The 25,132-nt window shown below is 43.3% G+C and overlaps 18 non-coding genes across 18 annotated transcripts; all 18 read right to left on the bottom strand.

The window, feature by feature from the left end:
• Positions 1-1,368: 1,368 nt before the first annotated feature.
• trnas-aga (transfer RNA serine (anticodon AGA)) lies at positions 1,369-1,450 on the bottom strand. Its single transcript has one exon. It is a non-coding gene; the product is annotated as a tRNA-Ser (tRNA).
• Positions 1,451-3,317: 1,867 nt separating this feature from the next.
• On the bottom strand, positions 3,318-3,399 carry trnas-aga (transfer RNA serine (anticodon AGA)). Its single transcript has one exon. It is a non-coding gene; the product is annotated as a tRNA-Ser (tRNA).
• A 216-nt stretch (positions 3,400-3,615) lies between these two features.
• trnad-guc (transfer RNA aspartic acid (anticodon GUC)) lies at positions 3,616-3,687 on the bottom strand. Its single transcript has one exon. It is a non-coding gene; the product is annotated as a tRNA-Asp (tRNA).
• Positions 3,688-7,205: 3,518 nt separating this feature from the next.
• trnas-aga (transfer RNA serine (anticodon AGA)) lies at positions 7,206-7,287 on the bottom strand. Its single transcript has one exon. It is a non-coding gene; the product is annotated as a tRNA-Ser (tRNA).
• Positions 7,288-9,156: 1,869 nt separating this feature from the next.
• Positions 9,157-9,238, bottom strand: trnas-aga (transfer RNA serine (anticodon AGA)). The gene has a single exon. It is a non-coding gene; the product is annotated as a tRNA-Ser (tRNA).
• A 216-nt stretch (positions 9,239-9,454) lies between these two features.
• On the bottom strand, positions 9,455-9,526 carry trnad-guc (transfer RNA aspartic acid (anticodon GUC)). Its single transcript has one exon. It is a non-coding gene; the product is annotated as a tRNA-Asp (tRNA).
• Positions 9,527-11,105: 1,579 nt separating this feature from the next.
• trnas-aga (transfer RNA serine (anticodon AGA)) lies at positions 11,106-11,187 on the bottom strand. The gene has a single exon. It is a non-coding gene; the product is annotated as a tRNA-Ser (tRNA).
• A 216-nt stretch (positions 11,188-11,403) lies between these two features.
• On the bottom strand, positions 11,404-11,475 carry trnad-guc (transfer RNA aspartic acid (anticodon GUC)). The gene has a single exon. It is a non-coding gene; the product is annotated as a tRNA-Asp (tRNA).
• Positions 11,476-13,055: 1,580 nt separating this feature from the next.
• Positions 13,056-13,137, bottom strand: trnas-uga (transfer RNA serine (anticodon UGA)). The gene has a single exon. It is a non-coding gene; the product is annotated as a tRNA-Ser (tRNA).
• Positions 13,138-13,354: 217 nt separating this feature from the next.
• On the bottom strand, positions 13,355-13,426 carry trnad-guc (transfer RNA aspartic acid (anticodon GUC)). Its single transcript has one exon. It is a non-coding gene; the product is annotated as a tRNA-Asp (tRNA).
• A 1,581-nt stretch (positions 13,427-15,007) lies between these two features.
• trnas-aga (transfer RNA serine (anticodon AGA)) lies at positions 15,008-15,089 on the bottom strand. Its single transcript has one exon. It is a non-coding gene; the product is annotated as a tRNA-Ser (tRNA).
• A 1,868-nt stretch (positions 15,090-16,957) lies between these two features.
• Positions 16,958-17,039, bottom strand: trnas-aga (transfer RNA serine (anticodon AGA)). Its single transcript has one exon. It is a non-coding gene; the product is annotated as a tRNA-Ser (tRNA).
• A 216-nt stretch (positions 17,040-17,255) lies between these two features.
• Positions 17,256-17,327, bottom strand: trnad-guc (transfer RNA aspartic acid (anticodon GUC)). The gene has a single exon. It is a non-coding gene; the product is annotated as a tRNA-Asp (tRNA).
• A 1,580-nt stretch (positions 17,328-18,907) lies between these two features.
• On the bottom strand, positions 18,908-18,989 carry trnas-uga (transfer RNA serine (anticodon UGA)). The gene has a single exon. It is a non-coding gene; the product is annotated as a tRNA-Ser (tRNA).
• Positions 18,990-20,859: 1,870 nt separating this feature from the next.
• On the bottom strand, positions 20,860-20,941 carry trnas-aga (transfer RNA serine (anticodon AGA)). The gene has a single exon. It is a non-coding gene; the product is annotated as a tRNA-Ser (tRNA).
• Positions 20,942-21,157: 216 nt separating this feature from the next.
• trnad-guc (transfer RNA aspartic acid (anticodon GUC)) lies at positions 21,158-21,229 on the bottom strand. Its single transcript has one exon. It is a non-coding gene; the product is annotated as a tRNA-Asp (tRNA).
• A 1,579-nt stretch (positions 21,230-22,808) lies between these two features.
• trnas-aga (transfer RNA serine (anticodon AGA)) lies at positions 22,809-22,890 on the bottom strand. Its single transcript has one exon. It is a non-coding gene; the product is annotated as a tRNA-Ser (tRNA).
• A 1,870-nt stretch (positions 22,891-24,760) lies between these two features.
• On the bottom strand, positions 24,761-24,842 carry trnas-aga (transfer RNA serine (anticodon AGA)). The gene has a single exon. It is a non-coding gene; the product is annotated as a tRNA-Ser (tRNA).
• Positions 24,843-25,132: the final 290 nt, after the last annotated feature.

Genomic DNA, 25,132 nt, shown 5'->3' with positions numbered 1-25,132 from the left:
AGAGACAGAGATTTGTGTGTTTGATCTATTAAGAGAGAAAGGGAAAGAGTGAGAGAAAGACAATGATAAAGACAGTGACAAGGAGAGAGACAGATAGAGAGAAAGAGATAGAGACTAAAACAGAAAATGATGGAAATACTTCTCAGGTTAGAGGCAGGGACTAACAGAGACAGGCAAAGAAATGGACAGACCCAAATGATGGGAAAGAGAGAGCCAGTCAGAAAAAGAATCTGAGAGAATCCCATTGGAACAGACGTGGGCACCGTGAGAAAGAGAAAGATTGAGAGACTGAGACAAACGGAGAAACAGGGACAGACAGAGTGAGTCAGACTGAGAGTGACAAAGACTCAGACATACAAACACATACACAGCTCTGTGTAGAGAGAGAGAGAGGCAGAGACCGAGCGACACAGATACATTTCACAATTTCATTTCATTATCGATTCAGAGTGACACATAGTTACAGAAAATTGTTTATTCAACCGATGAAAATCGGACATCACTGATCATAATGGGAGGAAATTTGTGTTAAAATAAATAGAAACCAGGAATTGGGAAGAACCCACGGTGGAAAACCCTTTGAAATTTAAGGCCAACGACATAACCACTCGGTTATCCTGGCCCTGTCAGAGCTTGGATTCTGTCTCTGTGACAAACTGGGCTTCAACCCCAACCCCACATACAAACACATGCACATAGTCTTTTAGTGAGCATTTACGAACATTTTTAGTAATATTTACACGGGGGCAACTCTCCTTCTCTGTTTCGCGTAATGCTCTGGGACCTTTCATATCCACCCGAGGGTGCAGACGGAGCTTCAATTTAACATTTCATCCGAAAGTCAACAGCTTCAACATTGCAAAATTCCCCAAGTGCTGCACTTGAGTGTTAGCCAAGATGATATGCTCAAGTCCAAGGAGTGCGACTTGAACACACAAACTCCTGATTCAGTCGAGAATGCTGCCACTGAACCAAAGCCGATACAAAAGTTCACAACCGTATTATTTTCCCCAAGTCTTTTTTAAAAGTTCCAAATTCATGGTGATGATTTCCACAGACAGTTGCACATACGCAGAGACAAAAATAAAGATAGACAGCAACAGAGACACACATAACCAAAAATTTACACGCACCAACGGGCATGCACAGCTGCCTTAGACATCTCGAGGGATAGACAGACTGAATCACTGTCGCAACTTTGACTGATTGTTGCGATTTTTTATTCGGATGTATCGTGAATATTGCAGATTAATAAAAATGAGAACAAATGTCAGTGTTGAAAGGTGTGGGACGTTATTCCAATTATCACATGATCAGTTTGGTGGAGAACTGGTTAAATTGTGAAATGGAATGAAAAATGCTGAGAATCGTAGTCGGCAGGATTCGAATCTGCGCGGGAAAATCCCAATGGATTTCTAGTCCATCGCCTTAACCACTCGGCCACGACTACTGTGTCGCTGGCTTTTTAAACGTTACTCAGAAAAAACTCAGTCATCCATCTCTGTGCAGCAGATGGCCAAAGAATCCTGAAAAAGTCTCCGTTTGCTAAAAATCTGGAAGAGGCAAACTCCTCCACCTGTATTTTCACAGTTCGATTTCGCTCTGGAATTTTTAATATGTATCTACCAAGAAACAGAAGTAAAAATCAACATTTTGAAACATCTGCCTCCCCGTCGGGGAATTGAACCCCGGTCTCTCGCGTGACAGGCGGGGATACTCACCACTATACTAACGAAGAACTGACGAATAGCTGATCTGTCGGAGCAGGAATCGAGCTGTGAACAGAACTGGACACCATGAGAAGTCGACAGACACATTGAGAGACAGAGACAAACCGACAAACAGGGAGAGACAGACACCGAGATAGAGACAACGAGAGACAGAAAGTGTGAGACTGAGAAGGAGAGGCAGATTGGGTGAGAAAAAGACTCAAAAACATACAGAGACAGAGATGTGTGTGTTTGATCTATTAAGAGAGAAAGGGAAAGAGTGAGAGAAAGACAATGATAAAGTCAGTGACAAGGAGAAAGACAGATAGAGAGAAAGAGATAGAGACTAAAACAGAAAATGATGGAAATACTTCTCAGGTTAGAGGCAGGGACTAACAGAGACAGGCAAAGAAATGGACAGACCGAAATGATGGGAAAGAGAGAGCCAGTCAGACAAAGAATCTGAGAGAATCCCATTGGAATTGACGTGGGCACCGTGAGAAAGAGACAGATTGAGAGACTGAGACAAACGGAGAAACAGGGACAGACAGAGTGAGTCAGACTGAGAGAGACAAAGACTCAGACATACAAACACATACACAGCTCTGTGGAGAGAGAGAGAGAGGCAGAGACCGAGCGACACAGATATATTTCACAATTTCATTTCATTATCGGTTCAGAGTGACACATAGTTACAGAAAATTGTTGATTCAACCGATGAAAATCGGACATCACTGATCAGAATGGGAGGAAATCTGTGTTAAAATAAATAGAAACCAGGAGTGGGGAAGAACCCACGGTGGAAACCCTTTGAAGTTTAAGGCCAACGACATAACCACTCGGTTATCCTGGCCCTGTGAGAGCTTGGATTCTGTCTCTGTGACAAACTGGGCTTCAACCCCAACCCCACATACAAACACATGCACATAGTCTTTTAGTGAGCATTTACGATGATTTTGAGGAATATTGACACGGGGGCAACTCACCTAGTCTGTTTCGAGTATTGCTCTGGGACCTTTCATATCCACCCGAGGGTGCAGACGGAGCTTCAATTTAACATTTCATCCGAAAGTCAACAGCTTCAACATTGCAAAATTCCCCAAGTGCTGCACTTGAGTGTTAGCCAAGATGATATGCTCAAGTCCAGGAGTGCGACTTGAACACACAAACTCCTGATTCAGTCGAGAATGCTGCCACTGAACCAAAGCCGATACAAAAGTTCACAACCGTATTATTTTCCCCAAATCTTTTTTATAAGTTCCAGGACATACCAAATTCATGGTGATGATTTCCACAGACAGTTGCACATACACAGAGACAAAAATAGAGATAGACAGACACAGAGTCACACATAACCAAAAATTTACACGCACCAACGGGCATGCACAGCTGCCTTAGACATCTCGAGGGATAGACAGGCTGAATCACTGTCGCAACTTTGACTGATTGTTGCGATTTTTTAATCGGATGTATCGTGAATATTGCAGATTAATATAAATGAGAACAAATGTCAGTGTTGAAAGGTGTGGGACGTTATTCCAATTATCACATGATCAGTTTGGCAGAGAACTGGTTAAATTGTGAAATGGAATGAAAAATGCTGAGAATCGTAGTCGGCAGGATTCGAACCTGCGCGGGAAAATCGCAATGGATTTCTAGTCCATCGCCTTAACCACTCGGCCACGACTACTGTGTCGCTGGCTTTTTAAACGTTACTCAGAAAAAACTCAGTCATCCATCTCTGTGCAGCAGACGGCCAAAGAATCCTGAAAAAGTCTCCGTTTGCTAAAAATCTGGAAGAGGCAAACTCCTTTGCCTGTATTTTCACAGTTCGATTTCGCTCTGGAATTTTTAATATGTATCTACCAAGAAACAGAAGTAAAAATCAACATTTTGAACCATCTGCCTCCTCGTCGGGGAATTGAACCCCGGTCTCCCGCGTGACAGGCGGGGATACTCAGCACTATACTAACGAGGAACTGACGGATAGCTACTCTGTCGGAGCAGGAATCGAGCTGTGAACAGAACTGGACACCATGAGAAGTCGACAGACACATTGAGAGACAGAGACAAACCGACAAACAGGGAGAGACAGACACCGAGATCGAGACAACGAGAGACAGAAAGTGTGAGACTGAGAAGGAGAGGCAGATTGGGTGAGAAAAAGACTCAAACACATACAGAGACAGAGATTTGTGTGTTTGATCTATTAAGAGAGAAACGGAAAGAGTGAGAGAAAGACAATGATAAAGACAGTGACAAGGAGAGAGACAGATAGAGAGAAAGAGATAGAGACTAAAACAGAAAATGATGGAAATACTTCTCAGGTTAGAGGCAGGGACTAACAGAGACAGGCAAAGAAATGGACAGACCGAAATGATGGGAAAGAGAGAGCCAGTCAGACAAAGAATCGGAGAGAATCCCATTGGAACAGACGTGGGCACCGTGAGAAAGAGACAGATTGAGAGACTGAGACAAACGGAGAAACAGGGACAGACAGAGTGAGTCAGACTGAGAGAGACAAAGACTCAGACATACAAACACATACACAGCTCTGTGTAGAGAGAGAGAGAGTCAGAGATCGAGCGACACAGATACATTTCACAATTTCATTTCATTATCGGTTCAGAGTGACACATAGTTGCAGAAAATTGTTGATTCAACCGATGAAAATCGGACATCACTGATCAGAATGGGAGGAAATCTGTGTTAAAATAAATAGAAACCAGGAGTGGGGAAGAACCCACGGTGGAAAACCCTTTGAAGTTTAAGGCCAACGACATAACCACTCGGTTATCCTGGCCTTGTGAGAGTTTGGATTCTGTCTCTGTGACAAACTGGGCTTCAACCCCAACCCCACAGACAAACACATGCACATAGTCTTTTAGTGAGCATTTACGAACATTTTTAGTAATATTTACACGGGGGCAACTCTCCGACTGTTTCGAGTAATGCTCTGGGACCTTTCATATCCACCCGAGGGTGCAGACGGAGCTTCAATTTAACATTTCATCCGAAAGTCAACAGCTTCAACATTGCAAAATTCCCCAAGTGCTGCACTTGAGTGTTAGCCAAGATGATATGCTCAAGTCCAAGGAGTGCGACTTGAACACACAAACTCCTGATTCAGTCGAGAAAGCTGCCATGAACCAAAGCCGATACAAAAGTTCACAACCGTATTATTTTCCCCAAGTCTTTTTTATAAGTTCCAGGACATACCAAATTCATGGTGATGATTTCCACAGACAGTTGCAAATACACAGAGACAAAAATAGAGATAAACAGACACAGAGACACACATAACCAAAAATTTACACGCACCAACGGGCATGCACAGCTGCCTTAGACATCTCGAGGGATAGACAGGCTGAATCACTGTCGCAACTTTGACTGATTGTTGCGATTTTTTAATCGGATGTATCGTGAATATTGCAGATCAATAAAAATTAGAACAAATGTCAGTGTTGAAAGGTGTGGGACGTTATTCCAATTATCACATGATCAGTTTGGTCGAGAACTGGTTAAATTGTGAAATGGAATGAAAAATGCTGATAATCGTAGTCGGCAGGATTCGAACATGCGCGGGAAAATCCAAATGGATTTCTAGTCCATCGCCTTAACCACTCGGCCACGACTACTGTGTCGCTGGCTTTTTAAACGTTATTCAGAAAAAACTCAGTCATCCATCTCTGTGCAGCAGACGGCCAAAGAATCCTGAAAAAGTCTCCGATTGCTAAAAATCTGGAAGAGGCAAACTCCTCTACCTGTATTTTCACAGTACGATTTCGCTCTGGAATTTTTAAGAAGTATCTACCAAGAAACAGAAGTAAAAATCAACATTTTGAAACATCTGCCTCCTCGTCGGGGAATTGAACCCCGGTCTCCGGCGTGACAGGCGGGGATACTCACCACTACACTAACGAATAGCTGATCTGTCAGAGCAGGAATCGAGCTGTGAACAGAACTGGACACCATGAGAAGTCGACAGACACATTGAGAGACAGAGACAAACCGACAAACAGGGAGAGACAGACACCGAGATCGAGACAACGAGAGACAGAAAGTGTGAGACTGAGAAGAAGAGGCAGATTGGGTGAGAAAAAGACTCAAACACATACAGAGACAGAGATTTGTGTGTTTGATCTATTAAGAGAGAAAGGGAAAGAGTGAGAGAAAGACAATGATAAAGACAGTGACAAGGACAGAGACAGATAGAGAGAAAGAGATAGAGACTAAAACAGAAAATGATGGAAATACTTCTCAGGTTAGAGGCAGGGACTAACAGAGACAGGCAAAGAAATGGACAGACCGAAATGATGGGAAAGAGAGAGCCAGTCAGACAAAGAATCTGAGAGAATCCCATTGGAACAGACGTGGGCACCGTGAGAAAGAGACAGATTGAGAGACTGAGACAAACGGAGAAACAGGGACAGACAGAGTGAGTCAGACTGAGAGAGACAAAGACTCAGACATACAAACACATACACAGCTCTGTGTAGAGAGAGAGAGAGGCAGAGACCGAGCGACAGAGATACATTTCACAATTTCATTTCATTATCGGTTCAGAGTGACACATAGTTACAGAAAATTGTTGATTCAACCGATGAAAATCGGACATCACTGATCAGAATGGGAGGAAATCTGTGTTAAAATAAATAGAAACCAAGAGTGGGGAAGAACCCACGGTGGAAAACCCTTTGAAGTTTAAGGCCAACGACATAACCACTCGGTTATCCTGGCCTTGTGAGAGTTTGGAATCTGTCTCTGTGACAAACTGGGCTTCAACCCCAACCCCACATACAAACACATGCACATAGTCTTTTAGTGAGCATTTACGAACATTTTGAGGAATATTGACACGGGGGCAACTCTCCTACTCTGTTTCGAGTAATGCTCTGGGACCTTTCAGATCCACCCGAGGGTGCAGACGGAGCTTCAATTTAACATTTCATCCGAAAGTCAACAGCTTCAACATTGCAAAATTCCCCAAGTGCTGCACTTGAGTGTTAGCCAAGATTATATGCTCAAGTCCAAGGAGTGCGACTTGAACACACAAACTCCTGATTCAGTCGAGAATGCTGCCACTGAACCAAAGCCGATACAAAAGTTCACAACCGTATTATTTTCCCCATGTCTTTTTTATAAGTTACACGACATACCAAATTCATGGTGATGATTTCCACAGACAGTTGCACATACACAGAGACAAAAATAGAGATAGACATACACAGAGACACACATAACCAAAAATTTACACGCACCAACGGGCATGCACAGCTGCCTTAGACATCTCGAGGGATAGACAGGCTGAATCACTGTCGCAACTTTGACTGATTGTTGCGATTTTTTTATAGGATGTATCGTGAATATTGCAGATTAATAAAAATGAGAACAAATGTCAGTGTTGAAAGGTGTGGGACGTTATTCCAATTATCACATGATCAGTTTGGCAGAGAACTGGTTAAATTGTGAAATGGAATGAAAAATGCTGAGAATCGCAGTCGGCAAGATTCGAACCTGCGCGGAAAAATCCCAATGGATTTCTAGTCCATCGCCTTAACCACTCGGCCACGACTACTGTGTCGCTGGCTTGTTAAACGTTACTCAGAAAAAACTCAGTCATCCATCTTTGTGCAGCAGACGGCCAAAGGATCCTGAAAAAGTCTCCGTTTGCTAAAAATCTGGAAGAGGCACACTCCTCCACATGTATTTTCACAGTTCGATTTCGCTCTGGAATTTTTTATATGTATCTACCAAGAAACAGAAGTAAAAATCAACATTTTGAAACATCTGCCTCCCCGTCGGGGAATTGAACCCCGGTCTCCCGCGTGACAGGCGGGGAAACTCACCCCTATACTAACGAGGAACTGACGGATAGCTGATCTTTCGGAGCAGGAATCGAGCTGTGAACAGAACTGGACAGCATGAGAAGTCGACAGACACATTGAGAGACAGAGACAAACCGACAAACAGGGAGAGACAGACACCGACATAGAGACAACGAGAGACAGAAAGTTTGAGACTGAGAAGGAGAGGCAGGTTGGGTGAGAAAAAGACTCAAACACATACAGAGACAGAGATTTGTGTGTTTGATCTATTAAGAGAGAAAGGGAAAGAGTGAGAGAAAGACAATGATAAAGACAGTGACAAGGAGAGAGACAGATAGAGAGAAAGAGATAGAGACCAAAACAGAAAATGATGGAAATACTTCTCAGGTTAGAGGCAGGGACTAACAGAGACAGGCAAAGAAATGGACAGACCGAAATGATGGGAAAGAGAGACCCAGTCAGACAAAGAATCTGAGAGAATCCCATTGGAACAGACGTGGGCACCGTGAGAAAGAGACAGATTGAGAGACTGAGACAAACGGAGAAACAGGGACAGACAGAGTGAGTCAGACTGAGAGAGACAAAGACTCAGACATACAAACACATACACAGCTCTGTGGAGAGAGAGAGAGAGGCAGAGACCGAGCGACACAGATACATTTCACAATTTCATTTCATTATCGGTTCAGAGTGACACATAGTTGCAGAAAATTGTTGATTCAACCGATGAAAATCGGACATCACTGATCAGAATGGGAGGAAATCTGTGTTAAAATAAACAGAAACCAGGAGTGGGGAAGAACCCACGGTGGAAAACCCTTTGAAGTTTAAGGCAAAAGACATAACCACTCGGTTATCCTGGCCCTGTGAGAGCTTGGATTCTGTCTCTGTGACAAACTGGGCTTCAACCCCAACCCCACATACAAACACATGCACATAGTCTTTTAGTGAGCATTTACGAACATTTTGCGGAATATTGACACGGGGGCAACACTCCTACTCTGTTTCGAGTAATGCTCTGGGACCTTTCATATCCACCCGAGGGTGCAGACGGAGCTTCAATTTAACATTTGATCCGAAAGGCAACAGCTTCAACATTGCAAAATTCCCCAAGTGCTGCACTTGAGTGTTAGCCAAGATGATATGCTCAAGTCCAAGGAGTGCGACTTGAACACACAAACTCCTGATTCAGTCGAGAATGCTGCCACTGAACCAAAGCCGATACAAAAGTTCACATCCGTATTATTTTGCCCAAGTCTTTTTTATAAGTTGCAGGACATACCAAATTCATGGTGATGATTTCCACAGACAGTTGCACATACACAGAGACAAAAATAGAGATAGACAGACACAGAGACACACATAGCCAAAAATTTACACGCACCAACGGGCATGCACAGCTGCCTTAGACATCTCGAGGGATAGACAGGCTGAATCACTGTCGCAACTTTGACTGATTGTTGCGATTTTTTAATCGGATGTATCGTGAATATTGCAGATTAATACAAATGAGAACAAATGTCAGTGTTGAAAGGTGTGGGACGTTATTCCAATGATCACATGATCAGTTTGGTCGAGAACTGGTTAAATTGTGAAATGGAATGAAAAATGCTGAGAATCGTAGTCGGCAGGATTCGAACCTGTGCGGGAAAATCCCAATGGATTTCTAGTCCATCGCCTTAACCACTCGGCCACGACTACTGTGTCGCTGGCTTTTTAAACGTTACTCAGAAAAAACTCAGTCATCCATCTCTGTGCAGCAGACGGCCAAAGAATCCTGAAAAAGTCTCCGTTTGCTAAAAATCTGGAAGAGGCAAACTCCTCTGCCTGTATTTTCACAGTTCGAATTCGCTCTGGAATTTTTAATATGTATCTACCAAGAAACAGAAGTAAAAATCAACATTTTGAAATATCTGCCTCCCCGTCAGGGAATTGAACCCCGGTCTCCCGCGTGACAGGCGGGGATACTCACCACTATACTAACGAGGAACTGACGGATAGTTGCTCTATCGGAGCAGGAATCGAGCTGTGAACACAACTGGACACCATGAGAAGTCGACAGACACATTGAGAGACAGAGACAAACCGACAAACAGGGAGAGCCAGACACCGAGACAGAAACAACGAGAGACAGAAAGTGTGAGACTGAGAAGGAGAGGCAGATTGGGTGAGAAAAAGACTCAAACACATACAGACACAGAGATTTGTGTGTTTGATCTATTAAGAGAGAAAGGGAAAGAGTGAGAGAAAGACAATGATAAAGACAGTGACAAGGAGAGAGACAGATAGAGAGAAAGAGATAGAGACTAAAACAGAAAATGATGGAAATGATTCTCAGGTTAGAGGCAGGGACTAACAGAGACAGGCAAAGAAATGGACAGACCGAAATGATGGGAAAGAGAGAGCCAGTCAGACAAAGAATCTGAGAGAATCCCATTGGAACAGACGTGGGCACCGTGAGAAAGAGACAGATTGAGAGACTGAGACAAACGGAGAAACAGGGACAGACAGAGTGAGTCAGACTGAGAGAGACAAAGACTCAGACATACAAACACATACACAGCTCTGTGTAGAGAGAGAGAGGCATAGACCGAGCGACACAGATACATTTCAGAATTTCATTTCATTGTCGGTTCAGAGTGACACATAGTTACAGAAAATTGTTGATTTAACCGATGAAAATCGGACATCACTGATCAGAATGGGAGGAAATCTGTGTTAAAATAAATAGAAACCAGGAGTGGGGAAGAACCCACGGTGGAAAACCCTTTGAAGTTTAAGGCCAACGACATAAACACTCGGTTATCCTGGCCCTGTGAGAGCTTGGATTCTGTCTCTGTGACAAACTGGGCTTCAACCCCAACCCCACATGCAAACACATGCACATAGTCTTTTAGTGAGCATTTACGAACATTTTTAGTAATATTTACACAGGGGCAACTCTCCTACTCTGTTTCGAGTAATGCTCTGGGACCTTTCATATCCACCCGAGGGTGCAGACGGAGCTTCAATTTAAAATTTCATCCAAAAGTCAACAGCATCAACATTGCAAAATTCCCCAAGTTCTGCACTTGAGTGTTAGCCAAGATGATATGCTCAAGTCCAAGGAGTGCGACTTGAACACACAAACTCCTGATTCAGTCGAGAATGCTGCCACTGAACCAAAGCCGATACAAAAGCTCACAACCGTATTATTTTCTCCAAGTCTTTTTTATAAGTTCCAGGACATACCAAATTCATGGTGATGATTTCCACAGACAGTTGCACATAAACAGAGACAAAAATAGAGATAGACAGACACAGAGATACACATAATCAAAAATTTACACGCACCAACGGGCATGCACAGATGCCTTAGACATCTCGAGGTATAGACAGGCTGAATCACTGTCGCAACTTTGACTGATTGTTGCGATTTTTTGAACGGATGTATCGTGAATATTGCAGATTAATAAAAATGAGAACAAATGTCAGTGTTGAAAGGTGTGGGACGTTATTCCAATTATCACATGTTCAGTTTGGAAGAGAACTGGTTAAATTGTGAAATGGAATGAAAAATGCTGAGAATCGTAGTCGGCAGGATTCGAACCTGCGCGGGAAAATCCCAAGGGATTTCTAGTCCATCGCCTTAACCACTCGGCCACGACTACTGTGTCGCTGGCTTTTTAAACGTTACTCAGAAAAAACTCAGTCATCCATCTCTGTTCAGCAGACGGCCAAAGAATCCTGAAAAAGTCTCCGTTTGCTAAAAATCTGGAAGAGGCAAACTCCTCGACCTGTATTTTCACAGTTCGATTTCGCTCTGGAATTTTTAATATGTATCTACCAAGAAACAGAAGTAAAAATCAACATTTTGAAACATCTGCCTCCCCGTCGGGGAATTGAACCCCGGTCTCCCGCATGACAGGCGGGGATACTCACTACTATACTAACGAGGAACTAACGGATAGCTGTTCTGTCGGAGCAGGAATCGAGCTGTGAACAGAACTGGACACCATGAGAAGTCGACAGACACATTGAGAGACAGAGACAAACCGACAAACAGGAGAGACAGACACCGAGATAGAGACAACGAGAGACAGAAAGTGTGAGACTGAGAAGGAGAGGCAGATTGGGTGAGCAAAAGACTCAAACACATACAGAGACAGATATTTGTGTGTTTGATCTATTAAGAGAGAAAGGGAAAGTCTGAGAGAAAGACAATGATAAAGACAGTGACAAGGAGAGAGACAGATAGAGAGAAAGAGATAGAGACTAAAACAGAAAATGATGGAAATGATTCTCAGGTTAGAGGCAGGGACTAACAGAGACAGGCAAAGAAATGGACAGACCGAAATGATGGGAAAGAGAGAGCCAGTCAGACAAAGAATCTGAGAGAATCCCATTGGAACAGACGTGGGCACCGTGAGAAAGAGACAGATTGAGAGACTGAGACAAACGGAGAAACAGGAACAGACAGAGTGAGTCAGACTGAGAGAGACAAAGACTCAGACATACAAACACATAAACAGCTCTGTGGAGAGAGAGAGAGAGGCAGAGACCGAGCGACACAGATACATTTCACAATTTCATTTCATTGTCGGTTCAGAGTGACACATAGTTACAGAAAATTGTTGATTCAACCGATGAAAATCGGACATCACTGATCAGAATGGGAGGAAATCTGTGTTAAAATAAATAGAAACCAGGACTGGGGAAGAACCCACGGTGGAAAACCCTTTGAAGTTTAAGGCCAGCGACATAACCACTCGGTTATCCTGGCCCTGTGAGAGCTTGGATTCTGTCTCTGTGACAAACTGGGCTTCAACCCCAACCCCACATGCAAACACATGCACATAGTCTTTTAGTGAGCATTTACGAACATTTTTAGTAATATTTACACAGGGGCAACTCTCCTACTCTGTTTCGAGTAATGCTCTGGGACCTTTCATATCCACCCGAGGGTGCAGACGGAGCTTCAATTTAAAATTTCATCCAAAAGTCAACAGCATCAACATTGCAAAATTCCCCAAGTTCTGCACTTGAGTGTTAGCCAAGATGATATGCTCAAGTCCAAGGAGTGCGACTTGAACACACAAACTCCTGATTCAGTCGAGAATGCTGCCACTGAACCAAAGCCGATACAAAAGCTCACAACCGTATTATTTTCCCCAAGTCTTTTTTATAAGTTCCAGGACATACCAAATTCATGGTGATGATTTCCACAGACAGTTGCACATAAACAGAGACAAAAATAGAGATAGACAGACACAGAGATACACATAATCAAAAATTTACACGCACCAACGGGCATGCACAGATGCCTTAGACATCTCGAGGTATAGACAGGCTGAATCACTGTCGCAACTTTGACTGATTGTTGCGATTTTTTGAACGGATGTATCGTGAATATTGCAGATTAATAAAAATGAGAACAAATGTCAGTGTTGAAAGGTGTGGGACGTTATTCCAATTATCACATGTTCAGTTTGGAAGAGAACTGGTTAAATTGTGAAATGGAATGAAAAATGCTGAGAATCGTAGTCGGCAGGATTCGAACCTGCGCGGGAAATACCCAATGGATTTCAAGTCCATCGCCTTAACCACTCGGCCACGAATACTGCGTCGCTGGCTTTTTCAACGTTACTCAGAAAAAAACTCAGTCATCCATCTCTGTGCAGCAGACGGCCAATGAATCCTGAAAAAGTCTCCGTTTGCTAAAAATCTGGAAGAGGCAAACTCCTCTACCTGTATTTTCACAGTTCGATTTCGCTCTGGAATTTTTAATATGTATCTACCAAGAAACAGAAGTAAAAATCAACATTTTGAAATATCTGCCTCCCCGTCGGGGAATTGAACCCCGGTCTCCGGCGTGACAGGCGGGGATACTCACCACTATACTAACGAGGAACTGACGGACAGCTGCTCTGACGGAGCAGGAATCGAGCTGTGAACAGAACTGGACACCATGTGAAGTCGACAGACACATTGAGAGACAGAGACAAACCGACAAACAGGGAGAGGCAGACACCGAGACAGAGACAACGAGAGACAGAAAGTGTGAGACTGAGAAGGAGAGGCAGATTGGGTGAGAAAAAGACTCAAACACATACAGAGACAGAGATTTGTGTGTTTGATCTATTAAGAGAGAAAGGGAAAGAGTGAGAGAAAGACAAAGATAAAGACAGTGACAAGGAGAGAGACAGATAGAGAGAAAGAGATAGAGACTAAAACAGAAAATGATGGAAATGATTCTCAGGTTAGAGGCAGGGACTAACAGAGACAGGCAAAGAAATGGACAGACCGAAATGATGGGAAAGAGAGAGCCAGTCAGACAAAGAATCTGAGAGAATCCCATTGGAACAGACGTGGGCACCGTGAGAAAGAGACAGATTGAGAGACTGAGACAAACGGAGAAACAGGGACAGACAGAGTGAGTCAGACTGAGAGAGACAAAGACTCAGACATACAAACACATACACAGCTCTGTGGAGAGAGAGAGAGAGGCAGAGACCGAGCGACACAGATACATTTCACAATTTCATTTCATTGTCGGTTCAGAGTGACACATAGTTACAGAAAATTGTTGATTCAACCGATGAAAATCGGACATCACTGATCAGAATGGGAGGAAATCTGTGTTAAAATAAATAGAAACCAGGAGTGGGGAAGAACCCACGGTGGAAAACCCTTTGAAGTTTAAGGCCAACGACATAACCACTCGGTTATCCTGGCCCTGTGAGAGCTTGGATTCTGTCTCTGTGACAAACTGGGCTTCAACCCCAACCCCACATGCAAACACATGCACATAGTCTTTTAGTGAGCATTTACGAACATTTTTAGTTATATTTACACGGGGGCAACTCTCCTACTCTGTTTTGAGTAATGCTCTGGGACCTTTCATATCCACCCGAGGGTGCAGAAGGAGCTTCAATTTAAAATTTCATCCGAAAGTCAACAGCTTCAACATTGCAAAATTCCCCAAGTTCTGCACTTGAGTGTTAGCCAAGATGATATGCTCAAGTCCAAGGAGTGCGACTTGAACACACAAACTCCTGATTCAGTCGAGAATGCTGCCACTGAACCAAAGCCGATACAAAAGCTCACAACCGTATTATTTTCCCCAAGTCTTTTTTATAAGTTCCAGGACATACCAAATTCATGGTGATGATTTCCACAGACAGTTGCACATAAACAGAGACAAAAATAGAGATAGACAGACACAGAGATACACATAACCAAAAATTTACACGCACCAACGGGCATGCACAGATGCCTTAGACATCTCGAGGGATAGACAGGCTGAATCACTGTCGCAACTTTGACTGATTGTTGCGATTTTTTAAATGGATGTATCATGAATATTGCAGATTAATAAAAATGAGAACAAATGTCAGTGTTGAAAGGTGTGGGACGTTATTCCAATTATCACATGATCAGTTTGGTGGAGAACTGGTTAAATTGTGAAATGGAATGAAAAATGCTGAGAATCGTAGTCGGCAGGATTCGAACCTGCGCGGGAAAATCCCAAGGGATTTCTAGTCCATCGCCTTAACCACTCGGCCACGACTACTGTGTCGTTGGCTTTTTAAACGTTACTCAGAAAAAACTCAGTCATCCATCTCTGTTCAGCAGACGGCCAAAGAATCCTGAAAAAGTCTCCGTTTGCTAAAAACCTGGAAGAGGCAAACTCCTCGACCTGTATTTTCACAGTTCGATTTCGCTCTGGAATTTAAATAAGTATCTACCAAGAAACAGAAGTAAAAATCAACATTTTGAAACATCTGCCTCCCAGTCGGGGAATTGAACCCCGGTCCCCCGCGTGACAGGCGGGGACACTCACCACTATACTAACGAGGAACTGACGGATAGCTGCTCTGTCGGAGCAGGAATCGAGCTGTGAACAGAACTGGACACCATGAGAAGTCGACAGACACATTGAGAGACAGAGACAAACCGACAAACAGGGAGAGACAGACACCGAGACAGAAACAACGAGAGACAGAAAGTGTGAGACTGAGAAGGAGAGGCAGATTGGGTGAGAAAAAGACTCAAACACATACAGACACAGAGATTTGTGTGTTTGATCTATTAAGAGAGAAAGGGAAAGAGTGAGAGAAAGACAATGATAAAGACAGTGACAAGGAGAGAGACAGATAGAGAGAAAGAGATAGAGACTAAAACAGAAAATGATGGAAATGATTCTCAGGTTAGAGGCAGGGACTAACAGAGACAGGCAAAGAAATGGACAGACCGAAATGATGGGAAAGAGAGAGCCAGTCAGACAAAGAATCTGAGAGAATCCCATTGGAACAGACGTGGGCACCGTGAGAAAGAGACAGATTGAGAGACTGAGACAAATGGAGAAACAGGGACAGACAGAGTGAGTCAGACTGAGAGAGACAAAGACTCAGACATACAAACACATACACAACTCTGTGGAGAGAGAGAGAGAGGCAGAGACCGAGCGACACAGACACATTTCACAATTTCATTTCATTATCGGTTCAGAGTGACACATAGTTACAGAAAATTGTTGATTCAACCGATGAAAATCGGACATCACTGATCAGAATGGGAGGAAATCTGTTTTAAAATAAATAGAAACCAGGAGTGGGGAAGAACCCACGGTTGAAAACCCTTTGAAGTTTAAGGCCAACGACATAACCACTCGGTTATCCTGGCCCTGTGAGAGCTTGGATTCTGTCTCTGTGACAAACTGGGCTTCAACCTCAACCCCACATACAAACACATGCACATAGTCTTTTAGTGAGCAGTTACGAAAATTTTTAGTAATATTTACACGGGGTCAACTCTCCTACTCTGTTTCGAGTAATGCTCTGGGACCTTTCATATCCACCCGAGGGTGCAGACGGAGCTTCAATTTAACATTTCATCCGAAAGTCAACAGCTTCAACATTGCAAAATTCCCCAAGTTCTGCACTTGAGTGTTAGCCAAGATGATATGCTCAAGTCCAAGGAGTGCGACTTGAACACACAAACTCCTGATTCAGTCGAGAATGCTGCCACTGAACCAAAGCCGATACAAAAGCTCACAACCGTATTATTTTCCCCAAGTCTTTTTTATAAGTTCCAGGACATACCAAATTCATGGTGATGATTTCCACAGACAGTTGCACATACACAGAGACAAAAATAGAGATAGACAGACACAGAGACACACATAACCAAAAATTTACACGCACCAACGGGCATGCACAGATGCCTTAGACATCTCGAGGGATAGACAGGCTGAATCACTGTTGCAACTTTGACTGATTGTTGCGATTTTTTAATCGGATGTATCGTGAATATTGCAGATTAATAAAAATGAGAACAAATGTCAGTGTTGAAAGGTGTGGGACGTTATTCCAATTATCACATGATCAGTTGGGGAGAGAACTGGTTAAATTGTGAAATGGAATGAAAAATGCTGAGAATCGTAGTCGGCAGGATTCGAACCTGCGCGGGAAAATCCCAATGGATTTCTAGTCCATCGCCTTAACCACTCGGCCACGACTACTGTGTCGCTGGCTTTTTAAACGTTACTCAGAAAAAACTCAGTCATCCATCTCTGTGCAGCAGACGGCCAAAGAATCCTGAAAAAGTCTCCGTTTGCTAAAAATCTGGAAGAGGCAAACTCCTCGACCTGTATTTTCACAGTTCGATTTCGCTCTGGAATTTTTAATATGTATCTACCAAGAAACAGAAGTAAAAATCAACATTTTGAAACATCTGCCTCCCCGTCGGGGAATTGAACCCCGGTCTCCCGCATGACAGGCGGGGATACTCACTACTATACTAACGAGGAACTAACGGATAGCTGTTCTGTCGGAGCAGGAATCGAGCTGTGAACAGAACTGGACACCATGAGAAGTCGACAGACACATTGAGAGACAGAGACAAACCGACAAACAGGAGAGACAGACACCGAGATAGAGACAACGAGAGACAGAAAGTGTGAGACTGAGAAGGAGAGGCAGATTGGGTGAGCAAAAGACTCAAACACATACAGAGACAGATATTTGTGTGTTTGATCTATTAAGAGAGAAAGGGAAAGTATGAGAGAAAGACAATGATAAAGACAGTGACAAGGAGAGAGACAGATAGAGAGAAAGAGATAGAGACTAAAACAGAAAATGATGGAAATGATTCTCAGGTTAGAGGCAGTGACTAACAGAGACAGGCAAAGAAATGGACAGACCGAAATGATGGGAAAGAGAGAGCCAGTCAGACAAAGAATCTGAGAGAATCCCATTGGAACAGACGTGGGCACCGTGAGAAAGAGACAGATTGAGAGACTGAGACAAACGGAGAAACAGGAACAGACAGAGTGAGTCAGACTGAGAGAGACAAAGACTCAGACATACAAACACATAAACAGCTCTGTGGAGAGAGAGAGAGAGGCAGAGACCGAGCGACACAGATACATTTCACAATTTCATTTCATTGTCGGTTCAGAGTGACACATAGTTACAGAAAATTGTTGATTCAACCGATGAAAATCGGACATCACTGATCAGAATGGGAGGAAATCTGTGTTAAAATAAATAGAAACCAGGACTGGGGAAGAACCCACGGTGGAAAACCCTTTGAAGTTTAAGGCCAGCGACATAACCACTCGGTTATCCTGGCCCTGTGAGAGCTTGGATTCTGTCTCTGTGACAAACTGGGCTTCAACCCCAACCCCACATGCAAACACATGCACATAGTCTTTTAGTGAGCATTTACGAACATTTTTAGTAATATTTACACAGGGGCAACTCTCCTACTCTGTTTCGAGTAATGCTCTGGGACCTTTCATATCCACCCGAGGGTGCAGACGGAGCTTCAATTTAAAATTTCATCCAAAAGTCAACAGCATCAACATTGCAAAATTCCCCAAGTTCTGCACTTGAGTGTTAGCCAAGATGATATGCTCAAGTCCAAGGAGTGCGACTTGAACACACAAACTCCTGATTCAGTCGAGAATGCTGCCACTGAACCAAAGCCGATACAAAAGCTCACAACCGTATTATTTTCCCCAAGTCTTTTTTATAAGTTCCAGGACATACCAAATTCATGGTGATGATTTCCACAGACAGTTGCACATAAACAGAGACAAAAATAGAGATAGACAGACACAGAGATACACATAATCAAAAATTTACACGCACCAACGGGCATGCACAGATGCCTTAGACATCTCGAGGTATAGACAGGCTGAATCACTGTCGCAACTTTGACTGATTGTTGCGATTTTTTGAACGGATGTATCGTGAATATTGCAGATTAATAAAAATGAGAACAAATGTCAGTGTTGAAAGGTGTGGGACGTTATTCCAATTATCACATGTTCAGTTTGGAAGAGAACTGGTTAAATTGTGAAATGGAATGAAAAATGCTGAGAATCGTAGTCGGCAGGATTCGAACCTGCGCGGGAAATACCCAATGGATTTCAAGTCCATCGCCTTAACCACTCGGCCACGAATACTGCGTCGCTGGCTTTTTCAACGTTACTCAGAAAAAAACTCAGTCATCCATCTCTGTGCAGCAGACGGCCAATGAATCCTGAAAAAGTCTCCGTTTGCTAAAAATCTGGAAGAGGCAAACTCCTCTACCTGTATTTTCACAGTTCGATTTCGCTCTGGAATTTTTAATATGTATCTACCAAGAAACAGAAGTAAAAATCAACATTTTGAAATATCTGCCTCCCAGTCGGGGAATTGAACCCCGGTCCCCCGCGTGACAGGCGGGGACACTCACCACTATACTAACGAGGAACTGACGGATAGCTGCTCTGTCGGAGCAGGAATCGAGCTGTGAACAGAACTGGACACCATGAGAAGTCGACAGACACATTGAGAGACAGAGACAAACCGACAAACAGGGAGAGACAGACACCGAGACAGAAACAACGAGAGACAGAAAGTGTGAGACTGAGAAGGAGAGGCAGATTGGGTGAGAAAAAGACTCAAACACATACAGACACAGAGATTTGTGTGTTTGATCTATTAAGAGAGAAAGGGAAAGAGTGAGAGAAAGACAATGATAAAGACAGTGACAAGGAGAGAGACAGATAGAGAGAAAGAGATAGAGACTAAAACAGAAAATGATGGAAATGATTCTCAGGTTAGAGGCAGGGACTAACAGAGACAGGCAAAGAAATGGACAGACCGAAATGATGGGAAAGAGAGAGCCAGTCAGACAAAGAATCTGAGAGAATCCCATTGGAACAGACGTGGGCACCGTGAGAAAGAGACAGATTGAGAGACTGAGACAAATGGAGAAACAGGGACAGACAGAGTGAGTCAGACTGAGAGAGACAAAGACTCAGACATACAAACACATACACAACTCTGTGGAGAGAGAGAGAGAGGCAGAGACCGAGCGACACAGACACATTTCACAATTTCATTTCATTATCGGTTCAGAGTGACACATAGTTACAGAAAATTGTTGATTCAACCGATGAAAATCGGACATCACTGATCAGAATGGGAGGAAATCTGTTTTAAAATAAATAGAAACCAGGAGTGGGGAAGAACCCACGGTTGAAAACCCTTTGAAGTTTAAGGCCAACGACATAACCACTCGGTTATCCTGGCCCTGTGAGAGCTTGGATTCTGTCTCTGTGACAAACTGGGCTTCAACCTCAACCCCACATACAAACACATGCACATAGTCTTTTAGTGAGCAGTTACGAACATTTTTAGTAATATTTACACGGGGTCAACTCTCCTACTCTGTTTCGAGTAATGCTCTGGGACCTTTCATATCCACCCGAGGGTGCAGACGGAGCTTCAATTTAACATTTCATCCGAAAGTCAACAGCTTCAACATTGCAAAATTCCCCAAGTTCTGCACTTGAGTGTTAGCCAAGATGATATGCTCAAGTCCAAGGAGTGCGACTTGAACACACAAACTCCTGATTCAGTCGAGAATGCTGCCACTGAACCAAAGCCGATACAAAAGCTCACAACCGTATTATTTTCCCCAAGTCTTTTTTATAAGTTCCAGGACATACCAAATTCATGGTGATGATTTCCACAGACAGTTGCACATACACAGAGACAAAAATAGAGATAGACAGACACAGAGACACACATAACCAAAAATTTACACGCACCAACGGGCATGCACAGATGCCTTAGACATCTCGAGGGATAGACAGGCTGAATCACTGTTGCAACTTTGACTGATTGTTGCGATTTTTTAATCGGATGTATCGTGAATATTGCAGATTAATAAAAATGAGAACAAATGTCAGTGTTGAAAGGTGTGGGACGTTATTCCAATTATCACATGATCAGTTGGGGAGAGAACTGGTTAAATTGTGAAATGGAATGAAAAATGCTGAGAATCGTAGTCGGCAGGATTCGAACCTGCGCGGGAAAATCCCAATGGATTTCTAGTCCATCGCCTTAACCACTCGGCCACGACTACTGTGTCGCTGGCTTTTTAAACGTTACTCAGAAAAAACTCAGTCATCCATCTCTGTGCAGCAGACGGCCAAAGAATCCTGAAAAAGTCTCCGTTTGCTAAAAATCTGGAAGAGGCAAACTCCTCTACCTGTATTTTCACAGTTCGATTTCGCTCTGGAATTTTTAATATGTATCTACCAAGAAACAGAAGTAAAAATCAACATTTTGAAACATCTGCCTCCCCGTCGGGGAATTGAACCCCGGTCTCCCGCGTGACAGGCGGGGATACTCACCACTATACTAACGAGGAACTGACGGATAACTGCTCTGTCGGAGCAGGAATCGAGCTGTGAACAGAGCTGGACACCATGTGAAGTCGACAGACACATTGAGAGACAGAGACAAACCGACAAACAGGGAGAGGCAGACACCGAGACAGAGACAACGAGAGACAGAAAGTGTGAGACTGAGAAGGAGAGGCAGATTCGGTGAGAAAAAGACTCAAACACATACAAGAAAGAGATTTGTGTGTTTGATCTATTAAGAGAGAAAGGGAAAGAGTGAGAGAAAGACAAAGATAAAGACAGTGACAAGGAGAGAGACAGATAGAGAGAAAGAGATAGAGACTAAACAGAAAATGATGGAAATGATTCTCAGGTTAGAGGCAGGGACTAACAGAGACAGGCAAAGAAATGGACAGACCGAAATGATGGGAAAGAGAGAGCCAGTCAGACAAAGAATCTGAGAGAATCCCATTGGAACAGACGTGGGCACCGTGAGAAAGAGACAGATTGAGAGACTGAGACAAACGGAGAAACAGGGACAGACAGAGTGAGTCAGACTGAGAGAGACAAAGACTCAGACATACAAACACATACACAGCTCTGTGGAGAGAGAGAGAGAGGCAGAGACCGAGCGACACAGATACATTTCACAATTTCATTTCATTGTCGGTTCAGAGTGACACATAGTTACAGAAACTTGTTGATTCAACCGATGAAAATCGGACATCACTGATCAGAATGGGAGGAAATCTGTGTTAAAATAAATAGAAACCAGGAGTGGGGAAGAACCCACGGTGGAAAACCCTTTGAAGTTTAAGGCCAACGACATAACCACTCGGTTATCCTGGCCCTGTGAGAGCTTGGATTCTGTCTCTGTGACAAACTGGGCTTCAACCCCAACCCCACATACAAACACATGCACATAGTCTTTTAGTGAGCATTTACGAACATTTTTAGTAATATTTACACGGGGGCAACTCTCCTACTCTGTTTCGAGTAATGCTCTGGGACCTTTCATATCCACCCGAGGGTGCAGACGGAGCTTCAATTTAACATTTCATCCGAAAGTCAACAGCTTCAACATTGCAAAATTCCCCAAGTGCTGCACTTGAGTGTTAGCCAAGATGATATGCTCAAGTCCAAGGAGTGCGACTTGAACACACAAACTCCTGATTCAGTCGAGAATGCTGCCACTGAACCAAAGCCGATACAAAAGTTCACAACCGTATTATTTTCCCCAAGTCTTTTTTATATGTTCCAGGACATACCAAATTCATGGTGATGATTTCCACAGACAGTTGCACATACACAGAGACAAAAATAGAGATAGACAGACACAGAGACACACATAACCAAAAATTTACATGCACCAACGGGCATGCACAGATGCCTTAGACATCTCGAGGGATAGACAGGCTGAATCACTGTCGCAACTTTGACTGATTGTTGCGATTTTTTAATCGGATGTATCGTGAATATTGCAGATTAATAAAAATGAGAACAAATGTCAGTGTTGAAAGGTGTGGGACGTTATTCCAATTATCACATGATCAGTTTGGTAGAGAACTGGTTAAATTGTGAAATGGAATGAAAAATGCTGAGAATCGTAGTCGGCAGGATTCGAACCTGCGCGGGAAAATCCCAATGGATTTCTAGTCCATCGCCTTAACCACTCGGCCACGACTACTATGTCGCTGGCTTTTTAAACGTTACTCAGAAAAAACTCAGTCATCCATCTCTGTGCAGCAGACGGCCAAAGAATCCTGAAAAAGTCTCCGTTTGCGAAAAATCTGGAAGAGGCAAACTCCTCTACCTGTATTTTCACAGTTCGATTTCGCTCTGGAATTTTTAATATGTATCTACCAAGAAACAGAAGTAAAAATCAACATTTTGAAACATCTGCCTCCTTGTCGGGGAATTGCACCCCGGTCTCCCGCGTGACAGGCGGGGATACTCACCACTACACTAACGAGGAACTGACGGATGGATGCTCTGTCGGAGCAGGAATCGAGCTGTGAACAGAACTGGACACCATGAGAATTCGACAGACACATTGAGAGACAGAGACAAACCGACAAACAGGGAGAGACAGACACCGAGATAGAGACAACGAGAGACAGAAAGTGTGAGACTGAGAAGGAGAGGCAGATTGGGAGAGAAAAAGACTCAAACACATACAGAGACAGAGATTTGTGTGTTTGATCTATTAAGAGAGAAAGGGAAAGAGTGAGAGAAAGACAATGATAAAGACAGTGACAAGGAGAGAGACAGACAGAGAGAGAGCGATAGAGACTAAAACAGAAAATGATGGAAATACTTCTCAGGTTAGAGGCAGGGACTAACAGAGACAGGCAAAGACATGGACAGACCGAAATGATGGGAAAGAGAGAGCCAGTCAGACAAAGAATCTGAGAGAATCCCATTGGAACAGACTTGGGCACCGTGAGAAAGAGACAGATTGAGAGACTGAGACAAACGGAGAAACAGGGACAGACAGAGTGAGTCAGACTGAGAGAGACAAAGACTCAACATACAAACACATACACAGCTCTGTGAAGAGAGAGGCAGAGACCGAGCGACGCAGATACATTTCACTATTTCATTTCATTATCGGTTCAGAGTGTCACATAGTTACAGAAAATTGTTGATTGAAACGATGAAAATCGGGCATCACTGATCAGAATGGGAGGAAATCCGTGTTAAATTAAATAGAAACAAGGAGTGGGGAAGAACCCACGCTGGAAAAACCCTTTGAAGTTTCAGGCCAATGCCTTAACCACTCAGCTATCCTGGCCCTGTGAGAGCTTGGATTCTGTCTCTGTGATAAACTAGGCTTCAACCCCGACCCCACATACAAACACATGCACATAGTCTTTGAGTGAGCATTTAGGAACATTTTTAGGAATATTGACACGGGGGCAACTCTCCTACTCTGTTTCGAGTAATGCACTGGGACCTTTCATATCCACCCGAGGGTGCAGACGGAGCTTCAATTTAACATTTCATCCGAAAGTCAACAGCTTCAACATTGCAAAATTCCCCAAGTGCTGCACTTGAGTGTTTGCCAAGATGATATGCTCAAGTCCAAGGAGTGAGACTTGAACACGCAAACTCCTGATTCAGTCGAGAATGCTGCCACTGAACCAAAGCCGATACAAAAGTTCACAACCGTATTATTTTCCCCAAGTCTTTTTTATAAGTTCCAGGACATACCAAATTCATGGTGATGATTTCCACAGACAGTTGCATATATACAGAGATAAAAATAGCGATAGACAGACACAGAGACACACACACACATAACAAAAAATTTACACGCACCAACGGGCATGCACAGATGCCTTAGACATCTCGAGGGATAGACAAGCTGAATCACTGTCGCAACTTTGACTGATTTTTGCGATTTTTTAAACGGATGTATCGTGAATATTGCAGATTAATAAAAATGAGAAACAAATGTCAGTGTTGAAAGGTGTGGGACGTTATTCCATTTATCTCATGATCAGTTTGGCAGTGAACTGGTTAAATTGTGAAATGGAATGAAAAATGTTGAGAATCGTAGTCGGCAGGATTCGAACCTGCGCGGGAACATCCCAATGGATTTCTAGTTCATCGCCTTAACCACTCGGCCACGACTACTGTGTCGCTGCCTTTTTAAACTTTACTCAGAAAAAACTCAGTCATCCATCTCTGTGCAGCAGACGGCCAAAGAATCTTGAAAATGTCTCCGTTTGCTAAAAATCTGGAAGAGGCAAACTCCTCTCCCTATATGTTTGCAGTTCGATAGCGCTCTGTAATTTTTAATATGTATCTCTACCAAGAAACAAAAGTAAAATTCTACATTTTGAAACAACTGCCTTCCCGCACGGTGAATTGAACCCAAGTCTCCCGCGTGACAGGCGAGGATATTCACCACTATACTAACGAGG

This window comes from Pristiophorus japonicus, chromosome 23 (genome assembly GCF_044704955.1).
Source record: "Pristiophorus japonicus isolate sPriJap1 chromosome 23, sPriJap1.hap1, whole genome shotgun sequence".
In the NCBI taxonomy this organism is placed as follows: domain Eukaryota; kingdom Metazoa; phylum Chordata; class Chondrichthyes; family Pristiophoridae; genus Pristiophorus; species Pristiophorus japonicus.
The sequence above is the reverse complement of the archived record's forward strand: the minus strand, read 5'-3'. Positions and strand labels throughout refer to the sequence as shown.